This window comes from Phocoena sinus, chromosome 6 (genome assembly GCF_008692025.1).
Source record: "Phocoena sinus isolate mPhoSin1 chromosome 6, mPhoSin1.pri, whole genome shotgun sequence".
NCBI classification, from domain to species: Eukaryota; Metazoa; Chordata; class Mammalia; order Artiodactyla; family Phocoenidae; genus Phocoena; species Phocoena sinus.
The window spans coordinates 103,370,285-103,393,888 of record NC_045768.1 but is presented as its reverse complement, the minus strand read 5'-3'; the positions used below and the strand labels follow the sequence as shown (position 1 = coordinate 103,393,888).

The following is a 23,604-nucleotide window of genomic DNA, read 5'->3' as shown; positions in this document are numbered from 1 at the left end:
CATATGCAAGATGTATATTGTCTTCCTTAAGGGACATGCACCTGGTTCATACTAAGTCAACAAATGATAGCTTCTTCAAATTGATTTATACTACTGAAAATGAGATGAATTCCACTGATACATTCTTCCAACAGGTTCCATTATTTACTTATATTGATCATCTATGATTATCAAGTTCACACTATTGGATAGATGTAAGGGAAAAAGAGAAGGGGCCCTAACATTTATTTTCTACTCTATACAAGGCATTGGGCTACATGCTTTAGCACACATCAATTATGTTATTTGTTCCTACTAAAATCTGTATGAAGGAAGAACTAGGCTGCCCATTTTATTAACACCTAAGGAAACTGAGGCTTGCAGAAGTTAAATGCATTGCCAATGGTAAGTAGCAGAGCGTGGATTAAAATCAGGGCATGTCAGATTTCAAAGCCCACATCCTTCAGTTCATCAGAGATGGAGGTATTCCTTAGGGATTATAAAGGATGGGAAGCAACCTGCATTTTAAGAGCATTTCTTTTTCAGAATCCTGTGAGAAGCAAAGAATCTCTGTGTGTACTCTAATGAGAGTAATATTTTCCCCAATTTATTGGTTCCCTTTTATTTAGCATTTTCCAAATCCTTGAAAAAATGAATAAGGATAAGAATTTTTCTTCTAGTTGACTGTGAAAAATGGGTTCATCAAAATGCACGAATGTTTTTTGATTACAATGGCATTTTCTCTAAGTCTTTTGTTTTACATATTATCTGAACCTATCACCTTCACTAAGTTGTGGTTCTTCTCTCTCTCACTTGTTTCTTTCTTTTTATTCGAAGGGTACCTGGGGGTTAAAAGATGTACCTACTTGTAAAGACAGAAAATCAAAAGTAATACTTTTATGAAAACATTTCCATTGATCAGAAGGGGAAAATGGATGCTTTTCCCCTCTGAGACCAAAACAAGCATCCTTTTGAGCTAAAGTGAGCCCTTCACACCAGGGCTATTGGAAGTTTGTTCTGTGAAAAAGCAACACATCAGGTAAAATTCAGACATGTCCAGCAGAGTACGTCTTTGTCCACAAGGTGGAAGAGAAAGAACGTTTGTTGAGAGCATGTGCAACTGTCTTATACCCTGTCTGAGGTTACAGTCTTCCCATGACCTTACAAGATAGGGATCTTTGTCCCCATTTTACAGATAGGAAAATTTAGGCTCAAAATTGGTTAAGTAAACTTCCTTTTAAAAAGTCCTAGGAAGTGGAAGAACTGGGATCTGAATCCCATATTTGACTGACTCAAAATAAAAGTAATTTTCATTTATTGTATCCCTGTCACATGCCAGGTAATTTACATAATGATCTCTAATGCTCACAACAATATTACAAGGTAGGTGCTGTTCTCTTCATTTTTAAACATCAGGAGACTGAGGTTTAGGTAGGCTAAGAAACTTTCTCAAGGCCACATGGTTAGGAAGAGGTAGAGAGCCAAGATTTTAACCTCGGCTTACCTGTTTCCAAAGCCATCCCTTTTCATAGCGCCATGCAATCTCCTGCCAGAGTTAATGACCATGCTGACCTTAATTAAGACAAATTGGGGGACTTCCCTGGTGGCACAGTGGTGAAGAATCCGCCTGCCAATGCAGGGGACACGGGTTTGAGCCCTGGTCCAGGAAGATCCCACATGCCGCGGAGCAACTAAGCCCGTGCGCCACAACTACTGAGCCTGCGCTGTAGAGCCTGCAAGCCACAATTACTGAGCCCACGTGCCACAACTACTGAAGCCCACGTGCCTAGAGCCCGTGCTCTGCAGCAAGAGAAGCCACCGCAATAAGAAGCCCGTGCACCACAACGAATAGCCCCCACTCACTGCAACTAGAAAAAGCCCACACGCAGCAATGAAGACCCAATGCAGCCAAAAATAAATAAGTAAATAAATAAATTAATTTTTTAAAAGAAGAAATTGGTAGTGGATGTGGAAGCAAGAAGAACCTACAAGAGAATGCCACTGTATTCTTGGAATTCATGCCAATTAGGAAGCAAATGAAAGGCATGGTGAATATGTGTCATGCAGTTTGAGAAACAGATTTTTGAAAATGAAAAAAAAAAAAAGAAGGGAAAAAAGGAGTCAACCCATGGGACAGAGAAAAAGAAGAACTACAAGTTCCTAAAGTAAAGTTGTGACAAGTAAAGTTGTGACAATAGTCATACCTAATGTCAGATAGAAATATAAGTGCAATAATCTAAAGAAATCCATAACCCAAGAAGGTCTCTGATATTAAAAGAATAGGAACAAATGCGGGGAAAGTCTCTCGGAGAACCTCGGGCATGTTTTCACTGATTAAAAAAAAGGTACTCAAAATAACAAAATGATCCTTTTGTAGTTAACTCTGGGTAAACATTAAAAAAATAAAATATAAAGAATATGAAGTATAAAAAATAAATAATAATAAATTAACAGTCAGCAGACACAACACCTACCTTAGCTGCATTTACAGCTGTATTGTCATTCTGGGAAAAAAAAGGATTCTCTAGTGATTGGTTCCTAAGAGCCCCACACAGTTGTGTGGGAGAATATGTAGGATCCCCGAAGTCACCAACCTTCGAGTCCCAAGTTAAATGTTAAAATATCTTATGGAAGGAAATTGGTGAATAGAATTCAAAGGATGCAGGAATTGGGGGAGGAAGATGGCAAGAGGATCTAAGAATTATGGAAAAAAGAAGACAAGAAATGTAAAGTAAACCGCATCTTTATATACATATGGTTGAAATTGGAGTTAGATTAGAAATTACTCAGAGGCTAATTAGTGCTCAGAGAGAATGCCTTTGTCACTGGCTTGATCTAAGTACTTTGCTATATCCATGAACAATGAGGGCTGGGCTGTGCTGCCTCAGGGTAGTGAGTAATGGCCTGCACCATCTGTGGCTGTTTTCAGGCACCTGAACCCAGGAGGATCCACCCTCTGTAGGAACCATCACACACTGGGTATTGAGTGTGTGCTGTCTTCACTGCCTGGGCAGACCCCTTGCAAGAGTAAGGAGCCCTGATCTTAGCATAAGGAAGATTGTTACTGGGAATAACCTGAAGTCACTGTCTTGGAAAGGTTCTCTTCTCTAACAAGTCCTTTCTTTTCTTTTCCTTGTCTCTTCTTTCTCTTCTTTTCTTTTTTAAACGGTGTAAGAGTAATAGATGTTGTACTACTGTTCTTCAAAGAAGGAAAAGGAAAAGGAAATGCAGAGTGGAACTGCCTGTGACAGAGGGGAAAGAAGATGAGGAAAGTGACCGTAGATGAGAAATATGGAGGAGGAGGAGAAGAAAAAGAGGAAGAAGAGAAAGAGGAAGAGGGGGAGGAAGAAGGGGAAGCAGCAACAGGATTCAGAAAAAAAGGTAAAAACAGAAAAATGTTTTTGAAAACCTTAAAGGTAAGTATGAGAGACCATGGATTATTGTTAGGTGTTGGTGTCATACCTGAGAATCACATTTTCTCATGTATAAAATGAAGGTAAATGTACACAATCCTTGCATGGTTTTGTCAGATTAATAATACGAATTATTTCATAAAGTGTTGACAGAATTAAGTGAGTTAATGCATGTAAAGTGCTAAAAGCATGTCCAGCCCACAGAAAACGTTGAATATTGTTAGCAATCATTGTCATTGTTGTTGATGTTGTTAGTAATAATATTAGTATTATTGGAAAGTGTGTAAAGTGCCAAACATTGCCAGATGCATGTAAGTTTTTAATAAATGACTATTATGACAATAATAGTTATTGTTACTATTGTTATTACTATTTGAATAAAAATGGGACATAAACCTAACTAAAACATTAATGAAGAAAACATACCATAAATGAAAAGACAGAAAACAAGGAGACCATGGGAAAGCACAAAACAAGATCAAAGTAACGTTAAGTTAGACAAAAGTTGAACTTTCATACAATATAGCTATATATCACAAATTAAAAACAGAAAGTGAAACAAGGAAAGAAAACAATTTCATGTTAGAAATGGGGAGAAAATATAATTTGCTGATACTATGATTCTATGATAGGAAAACATGAGAGTATCAACTGAGATATTATTAAAACTGATAAGAAAGTTCAGAAACATAAGTTGAAAAATAAGACAGCAAAAATCAAGATTGTTTCTCTATACAAAGAGATATAAACAACACGTAAAGAAATAAAATCTCATACACAATCGTGTATAAAATAAAACTAGATTTAGAGTAAGAATAAGAGCAAGAGAGAAAGATGTAGATATACTGATACACACATGATATCTAAGGAATAAACTAAATAAGTGTGCAGACTTTGACAAAGAAAGTCATAGTCTTTGCTCTTGGACAAAAGGCTTAAATAAGTTCAGAAATAAAATATATTTATTGTGGGGAAGATAAAATGATTCTTAAATTTATTTAGAAGAAGAAAACCGCATGAAATTTAGCACACACACAAAAAAATAGAAGAGCAATGAGAGCTAATTTTCCCAACCTGTATTAAATAAAATATAAAGCTGTACTAAGTGGAATACAAGGCACAACTGTTAAGTGCTTTACATGCATTAACTAATTTTATCTCATACATAACATTGCTGTGAGGTAGGTACTATTTTTATCTCCACCCAAGACAAAAGCAGAGCAGTCAGCTTAAGTAACAACCATCCCCATTCACACAGCTGGTAAATGTGGGACTGTATTCAAATCTAGGCTTCCCATCCCCAGAGCTTGTACAAGATGTTTTAGAACTTAATATATGATAAAGTTTTAATCATGTACATAACTTAAAACGTCAAATAATACCTCAAAGCTTCAAATGAAATGCAATGTCTCACTGATACGCCAAATTCCCACACCCCAGAGGCTGCCACTTTCAATTATTTTAGTGTTGCTGTTACTATCTAACCTTATATTTCTAAGTGTAAAGCTTACATTGCTATTTCTTGATATTTTCAATTTTAGACCTTATCTATTGACTTCCAAGTCGGAAAGATGAGAATTTATCTCTCTTTGGCACAATAGTTTCCTATCCTCACCTTATGGTAATTAAACAACAGTTGGTTAAAACAATATTACGTTATAATAATATAAATATTATTCACAAAGTCAGGTGTGGACCATGATCATATTTTCCTTCTTGTAACAACGCCCCACCACTTCTTGGAGTTAACTGTTGTCCCATTTTCTTAGTTGTTTTGTCTTCCATGTACCTATCACTAATTAAGTCCCCCAAATCTCTTCTATAATTATAAATGTCCTCTTGATATAAATCAAACACATCAATCAATTCTATTAGTTTCATTTTCATTTTTCCTTGGAAATATCTTGATGTGTGCCATCTTCCTGCTTCTATCCAGAAAGAATGGTCTCTAGACAACCTTCACAGATGCCATCTGGCTAAATCACTGTAATTCCAATTCTCTCTTGTGTTGAGTTTCTTCTTCCTGGATCTTGTGTTTTTCTTTCTTTCTTTTGTCTTTTTTAAAATAACCCCCTCATATTGGTGACACATATCCTCAAGTGGCTTCCTGAGAAAGTGTCTAAGGGATGTACAAGTTTAAAAACTTGCTTTCTCTGAAATGTCCTTATTCTACTCTCACAATTAAGTAAAGGATAGTTTGGATGAGTATGAAATTCCAGGTTGCAAATAATTTTACCTAAGAAATTTGAGGACATTGTTTCTAGCTTCCAGTGTTGCTGTGGAGATGCGCAAATGAATTCTGATTCCTGATCTTTTATATGTGACTTGTTTGGTTTTTCCTCAATGGAAACTTTTAGGTTCTTCTTTTTAACTATAGTGTTTTGAAATTTCACAGTCATGTATTTTGGTGTGGCTATTTTTTATTCCATTTCCGGGCATTTGATGAGGAGTTTCAAACAGGGAATTCATGTCCTCAGGTTTGAGTAATTTTCTTATACTATTTCCTTGATGATTTCCTGGTTATATTTTCTTTATTCTCCCTTCTTAGAACTTCTGTTAGTCAGATGTTGGGCATTGTGTGTTGGTCATCTAATATCCTCTCCTTCCTTTTTTGTATTTTGATGTCTTTCTGAGAGACTTCCTCAATGTTACCTTCCTTGTTTTCTACCAACATGATTTATTTCTACTATCACATTTTAATATGATGTTTATAATAGAGTTATGTTTTGTTCTCTAAATGTTTTATATATACATATATATACATATATTCTATCTATACATACATATATACTTACTATATTCCCATTTTGTTCATACAATATATTATCTTCTCTTTTTAAAGATATTGCTTTTATTTTGTTTTGAAGTTTTCTTCTGCTTGTCTTGGCTTCCTCTGAGTTCCCTTTTTGTGTTTGTCTATTGATGTCTCTTTTTCATGTTAAAGACGGTTTTCATATGTTTGTTGAAACTTGGCCTGTGTTCTTATTTGAAAGTGTGGCATTTAAAGCCTTAAACACAAGAAAAAAAACCCAGGATAATCCTCAAAATTTCAACTCTTCTTGAAGGCATCAGAGTACTGAGGTGACATAGCAACTAACTGGCCTGAAATGGAAGGAAATGCAAGCACTTCCATGGAGAGGTGGGACATGAGTACTGATTCACCTATAGCAGAGCACAGGGGGCAAAGAGCACTACCATACAAGTGAGTAAGAATTCAGCTAAAATTTTTTAATGAAATGCTAAAGGCTAGCAAGAGAGACTAGAACCCCTGGATGCTATAGATAAAACAGGAGTCTGCACTCAGTCCCACATTCTTCTCCATGGACTTACTCATGGCTTATCTGGAAAAGATTGGAGGAAAGGTGGAGATTGGAGAAAACCTCCCTTGGTGATGGAAGATTGGAGTAGGGTAGTGGGTGCACTGCAGAAAAAGTACAAAGCCCTTCCCAGACACTTCTCTCCAAGGAAGAAAAGCCTTAAGTCTTTGGAGGCAGGGCAGGAAACCCTGTTACCCCAGGATCCAGTAGAAAACCCACTGCACTGGGAGAAAAATAAAATTAAAAAAGTCTAACCATAGGATGAGGCAGGAGGCTATCCTGGGCTCCATAAGAGGTCAACCACTGGAGAAGGGCAGTGATCACTGAGAATTGTGTCCCCCAAAAGATATGTTGAAACCCTAAGCCGCCCCCGCCAAGTAACTCAGAACGTGACCTTGTTTGGAAATAAGGTCACTGTAGGTGTAACTAATTATGTTAAGATGTATTAGTTCTTAGTATTATATCAGTGTATCATAGTGTATATTATATGGTACTATATACTAATATAGTACTATATTATACTGGTATTATAATACTAGTAGCAATATTATATATTAGTATTAGTTAACATGAGTACTGGAGTATGGTGGGAACTTAATCCATTATAACTGGTGTCCTTATAAAAAGACTGAAATACAGACACAGACAGAGACACTGGGAGAACACCATGTGAAAATGAAGACAGAGATTGGAATAAACGATGCATCTAAAAGCCAAGGAACACCAAGGATTGCCAGAAAACTATCAGAAATTAGAAAAAAGGCATGGAACAGATTCTCCCTCAGAGTCCTCAGAAGGAGCCAAACCAGCTGACACAATGATTTCACATTTATAGCCTCTGGAACTGTGAGAAAATAAATTTCTGTAGTTTTAAGTCATGTGATTCTTTATTATAGCTCTAGGAAACTAATATACCTGGAAAGAAGAAAGATGAGAGATCTTCTCTGAGGCACAGACACATAAAGAAGGCTTAAAGCTGAGGATACAGCAGAAATATTGAGAGAGAGAAATAAAAAAGAAACGACAAATGAGCCTCCACCCTAAACATAAGGTAACACTAGAAGAACTTGAAGTCTTGATTCACTGAAGATGACAACAACAATAAAATGCAGAACTAGCTCAGTTACTGTTTAGATTGACACAGCCCCCTGTATATTGACCTTGTAAAACAGTATGCCTATTTCCAGACACAAATACTGTTTACCTGAGGCTTTACTGTTCTAGACACAATAAAATAAGAAAAAACAACCCACTGAAAAGAGACAAAGCAATCAAGAGAATCAGATTCAAATATGAACAGATATCAGAACCACAAGATAAAGAATTAAAAATAACTATGATTAATATGTTAAAGATTCCCATGGAAAAGATGAACGACATGAATGAACAGATGAGGAATTTTAGCAGACAGATAGGAACCATAAGAGTCAAATATAAATGCTAGAAATAACACACACAAACACACAGAGTACTAGAGATGAACAATGTCTTTGACAGACTCATCAGTAGACTCAATACAGGTGAGTAAAAAATAAGTGAACTTGAAAGCAGGTCAAAAGGAATTACCTAAACTGAAATACAAAAGAAAAATCAGAATGAAAGGAAGCGAAAAAAAAAAAAAAAAAAAAAAAAAAAACAGAAAAGACTGGGCTTCCCTGGTGGCACAGTGGTTGAGAGTCCACCTGCCGATGCAGGGGACACGGGTTCATGCCCCGGTCGAGGAAGATCCCACATGCCATGGAGCGGCTGGGCCTGTGAGCCATGGCCACTGAGCCTGCGCGTCCGGAGCCTGTGCTCCGCAACGGGAGAGGCCACAACAGTGAGAGTCCCACGTACCGCAAAAAAAAAAAAACAGAAAAGACTATCAAGTAACTATGGGACAATATCCAAAGATTTAAAATTTTAATCCCAGAAAGAGAAAAGAAAGAAAAAATACTTTAAAAGATAATAAACAAGAATTATCCAAGAATAATAAATGACATCTTCACAGATCCAAGAAACTCAGAGAACCTCAAGCAGGGTAAATTCTCCCTCCTCATTTCCCAAAGACAGATTATATTCAAACTGCTAAAAACCAAATTTAAAAAGAAAATCATGAGAGCAGCAGTGAAAAAAAAGACATATTACATACTTACACAAAGGTAAGAATCACAGCAAACTTCTTGTTAGAAAATATACAAGCCAAAAAACAAGAGTAGCATATTTAAAGTGCTACAAGAAAAAACAAAACAAAACTGTCAACCCAGAATTCTATACCTAGTGGAAATAAAAGTGAAGTAAAGACTTTTCCAACAAACAAAAATTGAGAGAATAAATTACAAGCACACTTGTCCAACAAAAAGTTGTTAAAGGAAATTATTCAGAGAGAACTTATAGCTGAACAAAGAAAAAAAGAGAAAAAAACTTGCTTCTGAACAAAGAAAGGACAATCTCCAGAAAGGACATTTTCTTATTTTAATTGCTCTAAAGAAAATTGACTACCCACAGGAAAAAAATTAGCAAGATGCTAGATTTTCATTCAAACATATAAATAATTACATTAAATGCAAATGGTCTAAGCACATAAAGTAAAACATAGAGCTTGTCAAATTGGATTTTTTAAAAAAGCAAGATCCAGCTATACTTTTTCTATAGGAAGCACACTTTATACATACAGACATTAAAAGGAAGAAAAAGGATATATTGTAAAAAATTTTAATTTTGAAAAATGCTAAAATAGCTATATTAATATCAGACAAAATAGACTTCATAACAAGAAATATTACTTAGAATAAAGAAAGACATTGCATAAAGATAAAGGGTTAAATTCACCCAGAACATATAAGATAATTGTGTATGCACCAAAAACACAGAGCTTCATAATACTTGAAACAAAAATCGATGGAACTGAAAGGAAAAAATAGACAAATCCATGATTGTTGGTAGAGACTTCCACATTGTTCTATCAGTAACAGACAGAATGTGTAGATAGAAAATTGGTAAGGATACAGAAGATGTGAATAGCATTAACAACAGGTTTACTCTTGAACTAATGAAAGAAATCAAAGAAGACCTAACCTAATAGATATACCATCATTCATGGATTGGAAGACTCACTATTGTTAAGATGTTATTTCTCTCCAAATTGATCTGTGGACACAATGCAGTCTCAGTCAAAATCCCAGGAAGAATTTTTTTTTTTGTAGAAATCAACAAGCTAGTTCCAAAACTTATATGGAAAGACAAATGAACTAAGATAGCCAAAATAATTTTGAAAAAGAAGAATAATGTTAGAGGACTCACACTACTTTAAGACTTACTTATATAAAGCTATAAAAACTAGCACGGCATGTTAGTAATGAAAAAACAGATAGGTAGGTAAACAGAATGGAACAGAATAGAGTCCTAAAACAGCTCCCCTCCCAATCAACGTAAATGTAGTCAATTTTCAACAAAGGTGCAAACACAAGCCAATGAAGAATGGATAGTCTTTTCAACAAATAATGCTGGAACAACTGGAAATTTATATGGAAACAAAGGAACCTCAACCCATACCCTACCTCACACACGAATATTAATTTTTAAAAACTATAGACTTAAATGTAAAACACAGATATAAAACTTCTAGAACAAAATATGAAAGAAAGTCTTTGTGATTTGGGATTAGACAAGGATTTCTCAGTTATGATACCAAAAGTATGATCCCAAAATTACATATTGATAAACTGGACTTCATAGAAAATAAAAACCTTTGCTCTTTGAAAGGCACTGTTAAGAAAATGAAAACAAAAGCCAACAGACTGAGAGGAAATGGGAAACAACCCAAATATTCATCAACTAATAAATGGATAAAATTAACTGTAGTGCATCCAAATACTGGAACTCTACTCTGCAATGAGAAGGTAAGAATGGATAATGGTGTACCCAACAACATGCATGAGTCTCAAAGAAGCCAGATCAAAAATCTACATATACATGACATTAATTATATTTACATGACATTACATCTAAAGGCAAAACTTTAGAGACACAAAACAGATCAGTGGCTGCCAGTGACTGGGAGGTCGGCTATCCAAGAGTCAAAAAATAATTTTCATGCTTGATTAAATTGTTCATATATTTTGACTGTGAGGGTAGTTACACAAGTGTACTTTCAAAATGCACAGAACTGTATATTTAAGAGTGTATTTTGGGGCTTCTCTGGTGGCACAGTGGTTGAGAGTCCGCCTGCTGATGCAGGGGACATGGGTTCGTGCCCGGGTCCGGGAAGATCCCACATGCCACGGAGCAGCTGCGTCCGTGTGCCATGGTCGCTGAGCCTGCGCGTCCGGAGCCTGTGCACCGCAATGGGAGAGGCCACAGCAGTGAGAGGCCCGCGTACCGCAAAAAAAAAAAAGGAGTGTATTTTATTGTGTGTAAATTATATTTCAATGAACCTGATTTTTCAGAAATGCTAATTGCAAGCTTCAGGTGCATGTGTAAATTGTAAGCTTCTCTGGTTGACATGTCTCAACGCCTATAAATTTCCCCTCCTAATTTTTGTGGGTTTAAGCCTTTGTATTCTTTTATTGCCATTTTAATTGAGCTTTTAGGAGAAAGAGGAGATAACCATGTGTGTTCAATTTGCCATGTTTAATCAAAAGTTCAGAAGTGGTATTTCAAATCAGTGAGAAAGGCTAGATTACTCGGTAAGTGGAGAGGCGATCTTATATGTTGTGTATGTCAACACACACATGCAAAAGGTAACTATCTGAGGTGATGGATGTGTTAACTAACCTTATGATGGTAATCATTTCATAATACATACATATAATAAATCATCATGTTACACAGCTTAACCTTACACAATGTGATTTGTCAATGATATCTCAATAAAGCTAGGAATAAAGTGTGAAATTTCTGAATTAGTAAATTAAGACAAATAAAATAACAAAAAATACTAGAAATATATTTCTAATATATATGATAGATTCAGATTAATGTCCTTAAAGCATAAAATACTTCTATGAATAAGAGGGAAAAAAGATAAGAATCTAATTTTAAAAGTCAAAGGACATGAAAGAGTGGTTCACAGAAAGGAATATGGATGGCAAATAAAATTATTGTAAATCTTTGACCTTTTTTGTAACTAATAAATCCTAAATAAACCTATATATAAACTGGATAATTTTCTTTTCTTTAAGAACAATACCCAATGACTGATAATGGTGAAGGCAACTAGCTATTCTCATACAATTGTAAATTTGGTTCAACTTTCCTTAGGGCAATTCAGCAATCTGTATATAAATCACAATTTAGCAAGACTGTATACTAAACCTTAAATGCATAATATACCCTATAACCAGCAATTCAATCTCTGGGAATCTTTCCTAAGAAAAGTATTAAAAATGTGTACAAAGATTTTTGTTACAAGAATATTAATCACAATATTGTTTATAACAGTAAAAGAAAAAATGTGAGCAATTGCAAGTTGATAAAATACAGCCTTTTAAGAATAATGCTGTAGGGGAATTTAACACCCCACTTTCCCCAATGGACAGATCACCCAAAATGAAAATAAATAAGGAGACACAACCTTTCAAGGATACATTAAACAAGATGGACTTAATTGATATTTAGAGGACATTCCATTCAAAAACAACAGAATACATTTTCTTCTAAAGTGCTCATGGAACATTCTCCAGGATAGATCATATCTTCGGTCACAAATCAGGCCTCTGTAAATTTAAGAACATTGAAATCGTATCAAGTATCTTTTCTGACCACAATGCTATGAGACTAGATATCAATTACAGGAAAAAACCTGTAAAAAATACAAACATATGTAGGCTAAACAATACACTACTAAATAACCAAGAGATCACTGAAGAAATCAAAGAGGAAATCAAAAAATACCTACAGACAAATGACAATGAAAAAACGACGACCCAAAACCTATGGGATGCAGCAAAAGCAGTTCTAAGAGGGAAGTTTAAAGCAATACAATCCTACCTTAAGAAACAAGAAATATATCAAATAAACAACCTAACCTTACACCAAAAGCAATTAGAGAAAGAAGAACAAAAAACCCACCAAGTTAGCAGAAGGAAAGAAATCATAAAGATCAGAGCAGAAATAAATGAAAAAGACATGAAGGAAATGATAGCAAAGATCAATAAAACTAAAAGCTGGTTCTTTGGAAAGATAAACAAAACTGATAAACCATTAGCCAGACTCATCAAGAAAAAAAGGGAGAAGACTCAAATCAATAGAATTAGAAATGAAAAAGGAGAAGTAACAACTGACACTGCAGAAATACAAAGGATCATGAGAGATTACTACAAGCAACTCTATGCCAATAAAATGGACATCCTGGAAGAAATGGACAAATTCTTAGAAATGCACAACCTTCTGAGACTGAACCAGGAAGAAATAGAAAATATGAACAGACCAATCACAAGCACTGAAATTGAAACTGTGATTAAAAATCTTCCAATAAACAAAATCCCAGGATCAGATGGCTTCACAGGCAAATTCTATCAAACATCTACAGAAGAGCTAACACCTATCCTTCTCAAACTCTTCCAAAATATAGCAGAGGAAGGAACACTCCCAAACTCATTCTACAAGGCCACCATCGTCCTGATACCAAAACCAAAGACGTCACAAAAAAAGAAAACTTCAAGCCAATATCACTGATGAACATAGATGCAAAAATCCTCAACAAAATACTAGCATACAGAATCCAGCAGCACCTTAAAAGGACCATATACCATGATCAGGTGGAGTTTATCCCAGGAATGCAAGAATTCTTCAATATACGCAAATCAATCAAAGTGATAAACCATATTAACAAGTTGAAAGAGAAAAACCATATGATCATCTCAATAGATGCACAAAAAGCTTTCGACAAAATTCAACACCCATTTATGATAAAAACCCTGCAGAAAGTAGGCATAGAGGGAACTTACCTCAACATAATAAAGGCCATATATGACAAACCCACAGCCAACATCATTCTCAATGGTGAAAACTGAAACCATTTCCACTAAGATCAGGAAAAAGACAAGGTTGCCCATGCTCACCACTATTATTCAACATAGTTTTGGACGTTTTAGCCATGGCAATCAGAGAAGAAAAAGAAATAAAAGGAATCCAAATCAGAAAAGAAGAAGTTTTTCACAGAACTAGAACAAAAAATTTCACAATTTGTATGGAAACAAAAAAGATGCCGAATAGCCAAAGCAATCTTGAGAACGAAAAATGGAGCTAGAGGAATCAGGTGCCCTGATTTCAGACTATACTACAAAGCTACAGTAATCAAGACAGTATGGTACTGGCACAAAAACAGAAAGATAGCTCAATGGAACAGGATAGAAAGCCCAGAGATAAACCCACACACATATGGTCCCCTTATCTTTGATAAAGGAGGCAGGAATGTACAGTGGAGAAAGGACAGCCTCTTCAATAAGTGGTGCTGGGAAAACTGGACAGGTACATGTAAAAGTATGAGATTAGAACACTCCGTAACACCATACACAAAAAATAAGCTCAAAATGGATGAAAGATCTAAATGTAAGGCCAGAAACTATCAAACTCTTAGAGGAAAACATAGGCAGAACACACTATGACATAAATCACAGCAAGATCCTTTTTGACCCGCCTCCTAGAGAAATAGAAATAAAAACAAAAATAAACAAATGGGACCTAATGAAACTTAAAAGCTTTCGCACAGCAAAGGAAACCATAAACAAGATGAAAAGACAACCCTCAGAATGGGAGAAAATATTTGCAAATGAAGCAACTGACAAAGGATTAATCTCCAGTATTTACAAGCAGCTCATGCAGCTCAATATGAAAAAAACAAAGAACCCAATCCAAAAATGGGCAGAAGACCTAAATAGACATTTCTCCAAAGAAGATATACACATTGCCAACAAACACATGAAAGAATGCTCAACATCACTAATCATTAGAGAAATGCAAATCAAAACTACAATGAGATATCATCTCACACCAGTCAGAATGGCCATCATCAAAAAATCTAGAAAGTATAAATGCTGGAGAGGGTGTGGAGAAAAGGGAACCCTCTTGCACTGTTGGTGGGAATGTAAATTGATACAGCCACTATGGAGAAAAGTATGGAGGCTCCTTAAAAAACTACAAATAGAACTTCCATACAACCCAGCAATCCCACTACTGGGCATATACCCTGAGAAAACCATAATTCAAAAGGAGTCATGTACCAAAATGTTCATTGCAGTTCTATTTACAACAGCCAGGAGATGGAAGCAACCTAAGTGTCCATCACCAGATGAATGGAAAAAGAAGATTGTGGCATATATATACAATGGAATATTACTCAGCCACAAAAAGAAACAAAATTGAGTTATCTGTAGTGAGGTGGATGGACCTAGAGTCTGTCATACAGAGTGAAGTAAGTCAGAAAGAGAAAAACAAATACCGTATGCTAACATATATATGGAATCTAAGAAAAACAAAAAGGTCATGAAGAACCTAGGGGTAAGACAGGAATAAAGACACAGACCTACTAGAGAATGGACTTGAGGATGTGGGGAGGGGGAAGGGTAAGCTGTGACAAAGTGAGAGTATGGCATGGACATATATACACTACCAAATGTAAAATAGCTAGTGGGAAGCAGCCACATAGCACAGGGTTATCAGCTCAGTGCTCTGTGTCCACTTAGAGGGGTGGGATAGAGAGGGTGGGAGGGAGACGCAAGAGGGAGGAGATAGTGGGATATATGTATGTGTATAGCTGATTCACTTTGTTATACAGCAGAAACTAACACATCATTGTAAAGCAATTATACTCCAATAAAGATGTTAAAAAAAAAAATAAGAGGGCTTCCCTGGTGGCGCAGTGGTTGAGAGTCCGCCTGCCGATGCAGGGGACGCGGGTTCGTGCCCCGGTCCGGGAAGATCCCACATGCCGTGGAGAGGCTGGGCCCGTGAGCCATGGCCACTGAGCCTGCCTGTCTGGAGGCTGTGCACCACAACGGGAGGGGCCACAACAGTGAGAGGCCCGCGTACCGCAAAAAAAAAAAAAAAAAAAAAAAAAAAAAAAGAATAATGTTGTAGTTGAGTATTGTTTTCCCATGGAGAAATGTTGGCTATAGATTGTAAGTAAAACCAACAGAATCACAAGAATTTACATAGAGCATGAAACCACTGTGTGGGGCATAAAAGCGTGTATAAATATGCACATAGAAGAAATTATCTAGAAAGAAACACACACAGAAACTCTCAGGAATTATCTCTGAGTGCTGCGATTATGAATGTTTTATTTTTCTTTAATTTAGCACAGTTTTGTGTTTTTGATGATGAATATGTATGACTTTTTTAATTAATAGAAAAAGTTTTTTTTTAACTTTAAAGAGAAGATTCTATACAGACTAGTAACAGAAATGTAAAACATTCAGAAATAAACTTAAAAAGAAATGTAAAGAGTATTGGCATAAAAACAGACACAGAGGTCAGTGGAACAGAACAGAGAGCCAAGATAGAAACCCACACTTGTACGTCAATTAATTAAGACAGAGGAGGCAAGAATATACAATGGGGAAAAGACAGTGTCTTCAATAAATGGTGTCGGGAAAACTGGACAGCCACATGCCAAAGAATAAAGCTGGACCACTATCTTACATCATACACAAAAATCAAGACAAAGTGGATTAAAGACTTGAATATATATACACATAATGGTAAGTCCCAAACTTCTTTTCCCCAGTCGGGCTGCACTAAAACTTCTTGGGGACTAGACCTCAGCTCAAGGGGTGTGCCTTGGCATAAGGATAATCAGTCTCCACTCATGTGCTGTTGACAGGTTCAAGAAGCAGTACGTGACCCAATTTAGGTTGGAGAACTTGTGGTAGACCTATTATTACTTGTAATACTCCCTTCTCTGTGGACCCCACTGATTCCCTCCCTGGCTCCACTGATGTTATGCTTGGTCATGAGGCTCATTTTGACAAATAAAAGTGAGCCCAGGTGTGGTTCTGGCAACGTCCCAGATGAGGGCTGCTCCTCAATCTGGATCCCCAAGTGAGGATGATAGGAAGCAGAACTGCACTCAAACCATATCGGACGTGAGCAAGAAATAAACCCTTGTTGTAAGCCACGGCAAATTTCACATGACAAGGAGATGAAAGGAAAGATCTGCTGGATGCTTTTGGAAAACGTTTTTCTTTATCCTTAAAAAGAGTCACAAGGAGTAAATCTCCTATTGGGAGTTACCGAGGGCACGTGTGGCCCCTGATGTGGCTCCTGATGCCATCACTAAATCATGAGAGAGATCAGGCCTGGCATGAAACCAATGCTGGAGAGATGGGAAGAAAACTAGATGCTTAATATCCTGAGCCACTGGGTCCTACTTCTGAACTCCAGATTTCCAGGAGGGATTTCTAGACCCTTTAAACCAGTACAAGGGTCATTTTACTTGCTGTTGAAAGCATCCCACCTGATTCACAGAACTAAATAGTGAGAAGTGATCCTGGGGTTACCAGCCACTGAAGAATTTTCAGATGGCAGTAATGAAATAAAGGCAATGTATTAAGAAGACATATCTGGCATTTGTGAAGAAATGTTCAAAATGGATTGGAAGAGAAGAGGACGAAGCAAGAGCACCAGTTCTAGGAAAAGTACAATAATCTACATATAGTGTAATGGGAGTGAGGACTAGGGAATATAATGAACAGGTGAGAGACAGGACTCGGTGCCTGAAAGAGAAGCAGATGTCAAATGCTACAACGTTTGCAGGACTGTGAGAATGGGGAAGTCCTTAATGGAACACAGAAGAGAAAAGGAGAAGCTACTTAGCTAGGATGGAGATGATGATGGTTTGGTTTGGGACATAATGAAGCTACTTAGCTAGGATGGAGATGATGATGGTTTGGTTTGGGACATAATGAGTTTGAGGTGGAAGCAGGAAAATAATGCAGTTAAACACACTTGTATGCAGTTGACTACATGCCAGATACTAAAGATATTGAGACGAATAAGACCTAGCTCATTTCCGGTGGGACCCTCATAGCCCAGAAGGGAGGGAGTGGCAAACAAATGCATTGCAGATAAGAACTGCAAGGTTTAGAAGTAGCACAGAGGTGGAAGATCCAAGGAGACATTTACCTACGCTCTTACAGAGATGTGATGGGAGTTTTTGAGACGTCAGAACTGTCAAAACAAATGTAGGCATCGTTTTCAGACAGGTGATAAAGTCATAGAGGATGAATCTTCAAGAACGACGAGATGCAGAGACGCGACACAGAGCAAAAGTGAAGTCAGATTTGGGTTGGTGACCCGTTCCTGTACTTATTGGCTATATCAACCAGGTTGCTGGGAGGAGGTGACACATCACAACACATCCTGCTTACTGAGAGACCCACTAGTCACAAGGGAAGCACATTTATTGAATAAACACAAGTTGCCAAGAGTTCCTGAATTTCCATAAAGCTTTTCTGAGGACAGTACATGTGACATAAGTTCCTTGATTTTAGCTGAGCCGCGACAAAGTCTAATATATCAACATTCATAAAAGGAAAGGCATCCATGCATCTCCTCAGGCAGTTCAGAGCCTTTGTTTGTTGTTTTTCAAAAAATGTTGTGCTGCTGACTCACGCTTGCCTTGTGCCCTGCTGTGACCTCTCGATATTCAGGGCCCTGGTCACGTTCCTCATTATTATTAATAATCAGTGCCTACGAAATTATACTACACTCTGGCTTGTTATCAAGTCCTGGAAGTATGCAAATAGATTAATCAACCAGCTCCCGCGCTTAAAACCTTGAATGGAACTTTAAGTATGGAGGAAGTATTTGCCCTGGCTCTCGGCTGTCTCCTCCAATCAAGCCTGAGGTGTGTTTTCCTCCTAACTTTTAATTGCATGACCTCTGAGAACCTAATTTCCAGAAAACCCATTTATTATTTTAATGCTCATTTGGCATTATTATTTTCCCAAAGCAATCTTTTTGTCTCTGAATCTCTTAGGAGAGTTGAGAAGCCAGCCAAGAAAAGCTTCATTTTTCTCCCCCTGGCCCTCAAAGGAAGCAGAATTGAAACATTAAGAATCTTAGCTTCTAACTAGGGATGGGAGGAGGCAGCAAGGAAGGAAGGGGGGAGTGGGGAGAAAGAGAGATTGGAAGGCACTTGCCTTGGTCCCAGATGGAAAGCAATCCAGCAAATTGCCTTTAAACAGCAGTGTCCCTGCAAATAGGGCACTCTAGCTGTTTCGTGTCACTTGAAAGCGTCTTGTTGATATTTTTATAGATTTTATGATACATCCTAAAGCATGCGTCAGGAACAACCACTTGGAGTTCTGGCAGTAATGAACATTATATTATACTCGCAGTCTGAGTAGTCCTTACTTCAAAGGGAGGCGTTGATCTGATCTTTCATCTTCTCAGCTGTTGCTTACCAGCTTCCTTCAGATACTGTTTGAACTAAAAACCTCACATTTCCTGGTTTGAGTGAGCAATTCCCATGACACTTCTAATCCTCTCACTTGGAAGCTACTAAACTGTGATTGAATGATGGCATTAACAAGAGGAGGTAAATACATTTAAACAGGCAGCCTTAGACTTTACTCAAATAATAACTGGTTTATGTCTTCAGGAGTCTTGTTTGTTTACCGAAACAGGAGACTTGAGAAGGGAGAAATTAAAATTGATGAATGAATGAAAAATGAATACAGTAACAGGTAGCTGAGTTTTGTGATATTAAAAAAGGCTTTTCACACTACTCTAAGTAGAAAGACAAGAAGAGGAAAGAAAAGTACATAATCTACCCTTTGGAGACGTTGAACTGGATTTCCCACAAGGCAGGTAACTTAAAAGTCTTTGGTCAGGGCTTCCCTGGTGGTGCAGTGGTTGAGAATCTGCCTGCCAATGCAGGGGACACGGGTTCGAGCCCTGGTTGGGGAAGATCCCACATGCCGCGGAGCAACTAGGCCCGTGAGCCACAACTACTGAGCCTGCGCGTCTGGAGCTTGTGCTCCGCAACAAGAGAGGCCACAACAGTGAGAGGCCCGCGCACCACGATGAAGAGTGGCCCCCGCTCGCCGCAACTAGAGAAAGCCCACGCACAGAAGCGAAGACCCAACACAGCCATAAATAAATAAATAAATAAATAAATAAAAAATTTAAAAAAAAAAAAAAAAAAAAAAAAAAAAAGTCTTTGGTCAACCTTATTCTGGGCTACTTTCTATTGAGAACCATTTACTTAAGGCACGCCATCTTGCTCATTGATATTTGAGCTTATTTTTTCCCACCACTGAAAACTGTACTGTGTGGCCACTTAAATCTAAATATAAAAAATTTTTTTAATTTTTAAAAATAAATTTAAATGGAAATTAATTCAAATTAACACTGAAAATTGAGTTCCTCAGCTGCACTAGCCACGTTTCAAGTATTCAATGTAGGCTAGTGGCTACTGTGTTAGACAATATAGACAAAGAACATTTCCAACATCTCAGAGAGTTCTATGGACGGAACTCCTCCAGGCACCTATAAAGTGTTCCTTGTTCTTCCCTAATTTTGATTAAATGGATCAATCAGAATCTTATTTCATAACACATTTTCATCGTTGATCTATGCATGACCCAACATTTATTTGTTTGTTTTAATTCTGTAGTAACTATACATGAAACCACAATTCAAAATTAAAGTCAGGACCTCAAAAATAACTTATGCATAATCACGTGTCCCCCTCCACATACCATTCTGTTGTCTCCTCCCACCTGAAATTACCATCATTGGGATTCCTATGTGGATCCATGCCCTTGCTTTCCTTTTCATATCCTTCATGTATTTCTTTTTCATATTTGTGTGTGTATGATTTTGTGGTTTTAGCTTTAAGAAAATAGGTTAAATGTAATTTTGGAAGACTTTTTAAAATTTAGCATAATATTGTTGATGGTGTAGTCATTTGTTTTTTTCTGATATGTAATATGCTATCCATTGGGTGACTATACCACAGGTTTTTCATTTACTCTCCTGTTGATGGGTTTTTGCATTACTCCAGGCTTTTGCTATTGTGAAGAGTGCTCCTATGAACATTCTCATACATATTTCCTACTGTAAATGGGCAGGAGTTTCTCTTGGGTATATACCAAAGAGTAGAATTATTGGTCATAAGATATGTGAGTGTTTGACATCAGAAGATAACAACAAACCTTTCCAAAGTGGTTTTGCCATTTCACTCCAACAGGAAATGTAGAGGAGATCCTATGGACTCACATCCTTCACAGCACTTGGTATTATTATTTTTAGACAATTAAATAGGGGTAAAATGGTATCTCATTGTGGCCTTGATTCACATTTCCTAGATTGCTAATGGTGTTGAACATACCTTCAAGTGTTCATTGCTGACATGGACTTCCTATCCTCAAATGCCCCTTCATGTCTTTTGCCCATTTTTATACTGGATTGTTTGTGTTTTTCTTACTGATTTATAGGAGTTCTTTATACGGTCTTGGTAAGTTTCAAAATGTTGCCACATAGTTGTTTACAGGAATTTTACTATGTATGTGGTTATGTACTCTTTTGCAATTGATAACGTTATTTATTTGTATTCTCTCTTACTCTCTTGAAAAGTTTTTCCAAAGATTTGTCTAGTTTTTTAGTTTCAAAGGATCAGCTTTTGGCTTTGCTAACTATCTTTGACTTTTTTGTTATTGATGTCTATTGCATTCATTTTTACTCTTACTTTAATTATTACTTTCTACTTTCTTTGAGTTTATTCTTGTTCATTTATATAGCTTCTGAAGATGGATACTCAGGTCATTAATTCTGAAGCTATCTTTATTTCCATGAAATTATGTAAGGCTATACAGTTCTCTTGAAGCACCACTTTTGATGAATTCCCATTTTGTTTAGCCTAATCATATCCAACACCTTTGAATACTCAGGTCAAAATTTCCTTCCTTTACGAAGTTTTATTCCATTCCTTTATGAACCTTCCCATGCTAGTCCACGGCCATACGTTCAGTTTTACAACTCTCTATTAAAATTACATAGAATAAACATAGGCTTTGAAGTCACATAGACTCAGGTTAAATCCCAGCTCTGAAACTTAATAGCTGGTTTACTTTAAGCATAACAATATATGTCATCGTTCACCTTAAGAATGGAAAAAACAAAAGCTAACTCTTCAGGTTTTTGTGAAATGTAAATGTGAGTTAACCTATGTGAATCTATCTGGTATCAGTTACTGGTATATACTGTATCAAAGCACTCTTTCTGTCTTCCCTCCCTCCCTCCCTTCCTCCCTTCCTCCCTTCCTCCCTTCCTTCCATCCAAGGAATAAGATTCCAGGGTTGGTTTTTCCCTTGACAGACACTGAAAGTCATTTCTGCATGAAAGCTCCAAAATGTAGAAGAGCTTCCAGGGTTGGTTTTTTCCCTGACAGACATTGAAAATCATTTCTGCATGAAAGCTCCAAAATGTAGAAGATGACTTGGCTAGTTTTCTTCTCTCTTTGTCTTTACTTTTCTTTTGTGGATATTCCCCATTCCATTTTCTCCTTGATGGAGAAAAGGAGAGCACAGCAGCAGCTGAGTAGTTCTATCCATTTTCGCCCTTGTGATTAGTGTTATAGATTACTTGGTCTTGACCATGAGACTTTATTTGGCTACATATTAACCTGCTGGACCAACTCATCAAGTTGCTGTACCTGGAGTCCTGTCAGTTTAGCTCATTTACCTAAGAACACTTTCTTGTTGAAGGATCACATTCACCAAGTTAGCTTTCTTTTAAGTTCAAAGTTGTTGACTCCCTCTATTAGAACTACCTCTTTCTTCACTGTCTTATCTAAGTCAATGAGGAGATGCTGTCCTGGCCTCTTAATGCATTAACTCCTTAATGTTTTCACATCTCTCTAAGGAGCTGCCATTGACAGAGGCAATCCTTAATCTCCCACAGTGGTACAATGATCATCTCATGAATTGCAGGGCATCAGCAACTATGGGCTACATACTTCATGGTTCCAAATAGAGAGATTTCTTTGATCTTGCTGTTATTTAGCCATATAACCCTCTAACACTTGACCCTCACGCTTGGTACAAAAACTATTAGGTCAGACAACTAGAATTAAATGTGGACTCATTCGCTAGTGGAGAGTAACCAGGTTAGTAATTTAGCAAGGAACAGGCAAGATATGCCCATCAGCATCCACGGGTACTTCTGCATCCCCTGTTCCACTGTGAGGAGTATATTGCAACATAAGTTGTCAGTCAAGAGCCCTTAGCACAGCATGAACTGAAACAACACATGTTCCTCTAAAGCAGTGGGTATTTATACTATGTCAGAAATAGCTCACATAAACTCTGGAGGTATTTCTTTACTGTGAAAACATACACAGCTCTAGATGCAAAATATCAATACTCAGGAGTCTTCCACTTATTCCTTAAAATCCTGTTATTCCACCTCTGACGTCTTGAGAGGTGCTAATAACAACCTGCTTTTGTTCAACAGACACATCAGCAACTGAACCTGAAATTAGACTTGGGCATTCATCATCAGTTCCTAGGCAAGCCCATATTCTCACAGAGTTCAGTAATGAGCTATTATACTCCACCTCTCAACATATGTTTCACTACAAGTCACAAAGTCACTTCTGTAAGGGTGGATATGGGGTGGGGTTTATAAGCAGGAGTTTATAATCCATATATGATAACTACAGAAATCAAAGCATAAGATCTGGCACAAATAATAAACCATACAACTAACCTCAATTATGAATTAGTAAGTGTTCCTGGTAGAGCAGGATAGCATGCCCCAGCCACTTGCTTCCTGAGTATTCTAAAGGCTCTCAGGTCTAGAGCCTTTAGAAAAATCTTTTGCCTTTTCTTCTGTTCACTAATTCCAAACAATGCCAGTGTGGGTCCTGAGTTTTCAGGATTTGCTATATTACACTTTATGTCAAA

At 37.1% G+C, this 23,604-nt stretch overlaps 1 protein-coding gene across 1 annotated transcript in view; it reads right to left on the bottom strand.

Moving 5' to 3' along the window:
• Positions 1–23,604, bottom strand: part of LOC116755057 (cytochrome c oxidase subunit 7C, mitochondrial-like) — a 37,178-nt gene that overhangs the window by 5,684 nt on the left and 7,890 nt on the right. The window lies entirely within an intron of this gene.